Here is a 7,554-nt window from a genome sequence, read left to right on the forward strand (position 1 = left end):
TTTCTGTAAATTATCTGTTTAAAGGGAAAATTTTACTTCAGCTGGAGCAAGGTCATTTATGTCTTGAATATTAAGGGAGTGTGTGAACACCATAGCAGCTTGGTGGAATGATGGGGAAGTAGCATAGAGAATAGCAGTGTTGAGAGGTATCACTGAGTGGAGAGGGTTGTAGCTCTGTTGTTGATTCATATGAAGAGCATATAAGATTCTGAGTTCAATTCTTGGCACTGAGAGAGGGCAAGAGAGAGTCAGGGCACATAGGAGAAAGAGAAAAAGGAATAAAGAAAGAGATGGAGGGAAGGATGGAAAGGGTGATGGAAGGAAGGAGGAAGAGAGAAAGAAGAAAGGAAATAGAAAAATGAATGGATGAATGATTAAGAAAGATGGAAGGAAGAAGGAAAGAAAGGACAAGAGATAAATATAGAATGAAATAGAGAGTAAGGAACAGAAGGAAAGAAAGAGAGGAAGAAGGAAAGAAGGAAGACAGAAAAGAAGGTAGGGAGGGTGGGATGGGGATGGGAGGGTATCATGTGAGGCAGAGAAGTGAGGATGCCTGCATTCAGTATAGACACACTTCCTTTGTATAAGACCTGCATATCGCACTTCTGCAGTCCAAGCCCTCAGGAGATGGAGCAGACATGTCTCCAGTACTTCAGCTACACATCGAGTTTGAAGGAATTAGAGCCCAGGCTACCCAAGCCCCTGTCTTAAGCAACAAGGTAAAATCAAAATGAAACGGAAACAGTTCCTTAACCCGTTAGTTTCACATCTGAAACACTGGTTAGGGCAAACGATGCTATATTTGTGTATCAAACTGGGCTCAGCTTTAATTTACAGTGGGAACTTGAATCTAAATCACTCTCTAAAGTTCTAGTGATTGGAGACACTGAAATAGCAATTGCATTGGTGGTTAAAATGCTATCCATGCCTTAATATGTGTTGGTGAACATGGTATCTAATGACTAGTCATAGCATTGCTGAGTTGCAATCTCAGAAGTTCTATTTCTTTACGGTCTCAAAACCATAGGGTTTTCCCACCCTGCCATGGAATAGTATTTTATGCATGAGATAGATGTGTTCAGATGTTAGAGGCTTTCTCAAAGTGTTTTGTGATACAGGAATGGATCTCTAGGCCTCAAGTATGCCAGGCAAGGGCCCTACCTATGCTCCCAGGCCCTCTGACACTGGATCTCATTTTAATAAGAAATATTATAAGAAAATAAGAAAATGGTCTTTCCTCCCTGCTACCCAGCCAGAAAAATCAGTGTGAAAAGAAAGACATTTACATAGAGGGGGATCAAATTCAATCTTCTCTGCACAGGAAGGGCATTTGGAATGACCGAAGATCAGATATGGTTTCACTCTCTTTTGGCACCTGTCCACTCTCAAATGTGTGCAACTGAATACATAATGGCTTTTACATACCAAGTTCTTGTTCTGAAACTGTATGTGTGTGATAGTGTGCAAACACAAGAGATCTGGATATGGAAAGAAGACGTCAAGCAGATTCTTGAATGTAAGCGAAAATACCCATTCCACTGTATTGTTTCCCGAAACAGGAAATACAATGTTTCCATTGCCCCAGCTCCACGTTTTCTAGGGTACAACATTGTGATGCTTGCTTGCGTCAGAAAATATGAGAAATGTTTTCAATGTGGACACTCCCACATGATCCCAGAGGACTCGACTCTAACACTAGGGAGTTTACCAGCATAAACAAACTCAAATACAGTCTGGGCTGCCACTGGCAACTGTAGAAATCTGAACTGGTTTCCAAATTGGGATGAGAAGGTTTTCATTACGCTTGGGTGACTATATATATGCGCACATCAACGGTAGCACCGTATCCTCCTTTTTTTTTTTCTTTATAGCCCCGTGGGAAGTATTGGGTTCGAGCATGTTCTATGTAAGTAGAAGCATCTCTCACCTCGCTTGGTACCTTAGAGACATTTGGCTGGGAGGCGGGATTTGTCTTGGCACACTCCCTCCTCTTTCCCTACCTCTCCTTCCCTTTCCTGGACATTTCATTCCTCACCCCATCAGGTTTTAATCTTGTTCTCATTTTTCAAGTACTTCCCTTTGGTTGTTTGTGATGATGGCTTAAAGCAGCCTGACTCCCCACGGTACAGGGACAGAAGCTTTGGCATGTTAATACGCAGCTCAGGAACCTAAAAAGCTTTGAGAAAGTACATAATTCGATGAGTGCGGGATGGACCGGAGGGAGGAAGTCTGCGGACAAATAGCTGGTCTGGGTTTCTGGGTATCCACCAGGTCAATGAGACCTGACCTCTCTATTCATAAATTTGTGCCTTACTTTAGATACGAAGCTTTAGGAAACCCGAGAGGCTGTGAAAGAAGAAGGTATTGCTTCAAAGGAATGAAGGGTATACTAACATCACACTGGACTCAGGGAGCAAGCCCTTAGCATGCTGTGTTGTTTGTTCTCAATTCAATTCTGAGGCATTGTTCTCTGGTAAAGCACTTGGCTCTGCTGATATATTTAAAAATAGAATAGTGATAATATCTCTTTCTACTATGAGCTGAAAAGAGAAATGTGAAAATTTGAGACACATGTTTGAAAATAAAACTAAATTTTACAAATCGTTTCCCCACAAGTCTTCCTTTGTGAGGCTTTATGGCCTTTTCTTTAAAAAGAATTATTTTATTTTTTTTTGAGATTATAATTTGATTGCAACATTTCTCCCGTTTGTTTTCTCCCTCCAAACCCTCCCATATACCCCCCACATCTCTTCTTGAAATTTATGGCTTCAATGCATGCATAAAGGTATACATATGCATATATATACATATATGTGTATGTACCTATATTTAATATAATATATATGTTATATATATTATATAGGTATATATGTATTTATGCATGTATAATACACATACATACATACATACATACATGCATGCATACATACATACATACATACATACATACATTTTTAATATAGCCTGATTAGTCTATGGAGTGTTTCTCTTCAATGCTGGCTTTTTCTTTTTCCTTCCTTCTTCCATTCTCTCCTTTTTATTTTCCTTCTTCCCTCCCCCCTCACATTCTCTTTCCCTCTTCCTCGCCTTTCCTTCTTATCTAACTTCTCTTCCATAAATACAAATTTTATATATTCCTGATGAACTTTTTATGAGAACCTTCTCATTGAAACATAGTGCTTAGTCAAAGAGCTAAAAACATCTCTCTGTGGAAGCTGCCTTTCCTCTCGCCTTTTTGGTTGAAATTTAGTCTGAACCCATCTAAATAAGCATTAATAGATGGCTTATAGGTCTGTGTGTATAGAGAGGAAAATACACTAGGAAAATAGCTAATGAAGTTTTTCCTCTCCATAGAAATTGTGTAAATAAACTAGAAAAAATACAAGCGAAAGATGTACTGATTATGTAGAATGACTGTATAGCTACCGGAACTTGGAGTGTGCATGGTGTCATTATAGCCCCATTATGAATATCCAGAAGGTATCTATCTATATAACAATTATGAAGCCATAGACACTGTCCTTCTAAAATGTAAAACAGCTTGTTATATTGGAGGCTGTTGTATGACACTATTCCTAGACAGACAGGAGTAAATGTGTACTCATCCTGGATGTGAAACTAATGACAAGTCAAAGTAACAATACCACCATTGTCCACCTTGGTGAACTAATAATTAGTTTTATTGGGTTTACATACAGGAGTATTGGTGAGGGGTTACTTTCAGAAAAAGAAATGACTCAAAGGGAGTTGCATTGCTAAAAATCCACCTCTGTATGTGTGACTGCTCACAAATTCTTGAAACCCAGAGCTCAATGCACAACTTACAGGCAGCTCAACAGGAATAAGAATGTTTCTTCTTAGTATCTCAGTTGGTCTCAACTTTTGCCAGGCAGCCCAGCTGGTCTCTGTCTTTCAGGTAACTTGGTTGGTCTATCTTCTAGTCTTCTTGGTATCTTGCAAGTTCTGCCTCTTCTACACAGCCTGGCTTGTCTGAGAGTATCTCTCAGCAGATAATGGTGCTTATGTAGGATTGTGAAAGAAGAGTGTAATATAACTGATCAGCTTCTGGAACTTCCTGAGGCTTCCAAGTTGCATTTTTCCTGAGTTTTAAGAGCTTCTTTGAAGGAAGGGATGTTTTACCTCTTTTAAGAATGCCCATCCTAGGCCTTAAGCCTTTTCCCTTTTAATTGGAATATACAATTCAGAGAAAACCAGAGGGACAACCAGGAGAGAAACGATTTTCACTTTTTTGGGGGGTGGGAAGACAAGAGTAGTGCAAAGTAAAACAAAATGAAAACTCAAATGAGAAGTGCTTAGAAGACATTTGAGTGTTAAGACAGATGTTTGTGTAATTTTATAAAGAGTGCTCAGCTAATCTGTTTTGTGTCTGAAAGACCACTCTAGCTGCTCACATTTTGAATACATAGTCAATCACAGAAAGGTATAAGAATTCTCTTAGATATAACCACAGTAATAAAGCCAGAGAGGTGTTGAAGAAATGATTCAGTTGATAAGCACTTGCAGCAGAAGTATGAGGATCAGAGTTCACATGTCTAGAACCCATATAAAATCTGGGGAGGAACAGTGGCCATCTTTAATTCCATTGCTTGGGGGATACAGTCAGAGGATCCTGAACATGCAACATGCCTGTCCAGATTCATATGCTCACACATATGTGAACACATATATTCAAACATGTACACATATACATAAAAAACAATAAGATAACATGTAGACAAAATGAATAAATTTTGTCTACACCTTGAAGACAGGCAAAGAACTATATAGAAGGGTTAGAAGATATAAATCAAAGGTAGTTTGTATAGAATGACTTTCAGTATTTGATTAGATTTTTTTTCATTCTAGTAGTTAATAAAAGATATGAATGGGTAGAATATAGAGGCCTGAGAGATAATTAATATATTGTGTTTTGGAGTTAACTGTATTTTGGAACAAGCCAGCTAGAGTTATTATTAATTAAAAATCACTTTTAATAACTGGTACATCTTTTTAATCAATTAATCATCCCTCAGTTGATTGCTAACAAGATTCCTAGAATATTTAATATTTTGACCCAGTAGAATAGTCATGGTCCTAAATTGAATTCTTCTTTTTTTGGGGGGGGGGTAGGGAGAAAGATACTTTGAGAAATTTTTGACTCAAAATTATAATCCAACAGCTGTATAATAAATATTTTGTGAAGTGAATTTAAGATTTAAAGGCTCATTAGTTCCCAGCACACACCATAGTAGAAAATAAAATCGTATCTTTGCATCTTAAGGATAGAGAAGTCTTGCTGAGTATATATACATATACACATACACATACATATACATGTATTATATATATTATATATATGTATATATATATGCATACACACACACACACACACACACACACACACACACACAGAAACGCATGCCTTGAAAGTTTGTGTGCTTTCGTGCATACTGCTCTGAAACAAGACTATTCCTGGAAGCATTGAATGAGAAGTGGAGTCAAATGAGGCACTTAGCAGGGCGCCTTAGGATCCCCAGAAGGAAGTTTCTACATTTTACCTTCTAATTATTTCTCCTCCCTTCTTTCTATTTTACTACCATAAGCCTCTTGATTCATTAGCAGCTCCTGAATACTTTTACATTTTCTGTAAATAGCAGTTGCAGGAAAGTACTTTCTAGAACAAGAGACATTACTCATTTTCTCAAGGGAAACATAACAACCATTCATTAAACCATGACCTCAAATCTAGGCTGTCCATGGGATTATTAAAAGCCATTGGATGTTTCTCAGTGAGTCTCATTTCTATTATTACTGCAATTATTTTCCATTCACATTGTACCATTAAAATATATTCAGAGTCCCCCACGATGAAGATGCAAGATCTCTGTAAAAACAGATTTAATAGTGTATCTGGTACAAAGGTTTAGTTTTACATGTCAATGTCAAGGTGTGAGAAAACTAAGTGGCTATAGTTCAGATCACTGACAAGGACTTTAATATTTTCAACTTGGATTATTGGGAATGTTCTGAAAGAACATAAGTGAAGCGTTTTTAAGTAAATATTTTTAGATTAGTAAATTAATGATCCAATAAAAGATGTGGATATTTTACTAAGGCCACAACAGTGAAAGTCTGAACAATTTTCTCTATTCTTACTATGATTGTCTCAATGATGACTGGACCTTCATGCGGGGATTCAAGCCACCTGTGTGGATGACATCTCAGACTCCTTTTCTTTACATACTAAGGCACAAATGAGAATTTCCACATACATACACAGATATCCCCTCCCACAAACAGCACTTTTATTGTGGGTTGTTTAGTACATTATATTTTCAGTAATCTGAGTCTGTTATTATACACATATATGGCAAATTTATGTTCTCATGCATTTAATTATATCTATACATATATATGTTGTGTGTGTTATAAATATAAATAAATAAACATATATGCTAGATATTCTTTTTCCCCCTTCCTCTGCATGCTCTTATTTAAGTATCCAGACAATGACTGTACTAATTTTGAGAACTGTTTTCAGTTGTCTACTTCTTCTTTTTTGTCTATCATCTATTGAGAGAACATTAAATTCTGCCACACTGATTTGTTTGTTAGTTGTTATTTGGTCCCATGGCACCCACCATTACATTGGTGACTCATTCATCGTTTTATTTCTTTGTCCAAGGCTCTTTCTCTTCCTCTCTCTCTTTCTCTCATTACCAAGGGCACTGTAAGTTTGAGATTCTTTTCCTCCCTTTTCAGGCTCTTACTTTGACATCCTGTTGCTTGTTAGCTCACTAGCCCACTGTTTCTGGAAGCTTTGGATCCCGCATGGCTTAACCAAATTGCCACCTATTTCTGTGTGGTGGAGTTTCCAGCTGGCCTCTTCAGTAAAGCAGCAGTTTCTACTGAGAACAGAACTTGGTGGCAAAAGCAAGCCAGGGTAGCAATCCTCTTTTCTAAAAATGGTTCTGATATTCCATTTAAGGCAGGAAGCATATTTTTATTTAGAAAATATTGATTTAGCTGTCAGAAACACTTCAATTAATCACCACTCTTTCAAAAGGCTTGGATCTGGTTACACCCTCAGACATCAGAGTTCTGAGCTTTCAAAGCTGGGTATAGGGTCTAGAGGGGAAGCTCCCTTTATAGTTTTCTCAGGTGGAATTCTCTTGTCACTCTCAATATGCACAGCAGAAATCTACCAATCCTTTGCCTTCTCTAAGAGTCTGTGCTTGCCTTGTCTGCACCCCTTATCTGGCACAATAAACACAGGCATGCCTTCAACAAGGGGAAACAGAAAAGATCAAGGAAACTCAGTGACTCAGTATAATCTCCTTATGTTCCCAGACAGAGAGATTTCAGCAAAAACCCAGGCAGACATCTCCAAATGGCGGAAATTAGAAAGGCCAGATAAGATAAGTATAGCAGGTAGTAACAGATTAGCTCTCTGGGTCTCAGGAAAGAACTAACTATGGAGGGGGGAGAGGGGAAGGGAGAAAGAGGGGATAAGAGAGACAGAGACAGACAGAGAGACAGAGACAGACAGAGAAC

At 38.1% G+C, this 7,554-nt stretch overlaps 1 long non-coding RNA gene across 1 annotated transcript; it reads left to right on the top strand.

Moving 5' to 3' along the window:
* The first annotated feature begins 1,727 nt into the window (after positions 1–1,727).
* Positions 1,728–6,603, top strand: LOC143442622 (uncharacterized). Its single transcript, XR_013110939.1, has 2 exons — positions 1,728–1,906; positions 2,320–6,603. It is a non-coding gene; the product is annotated as an uncharacterized LOC143442622 (long non-coding RNA).
* The last annotated feature ends 951 nt before the right edge of the window (positions 6,604–7,554 follow it).

The sequence above is a fragment of the Arvicanthis niloticus genome, chromosome 6 (genome assembly GCF_011762505.2).
Source record: "Arvicanthis niloticus isolate mArvNil1 chromosome 6, mArvNil1.pat.X, whole genome shotgun sequence".
In the NCBI taxonomy this organism is placed as follows: domain Eukaryota; kingdom Metazoa; phylum Chordata; class Mammalia; order Rodentia; family Muridae; genus Arvicanthis; species Arvicanthis niloticus.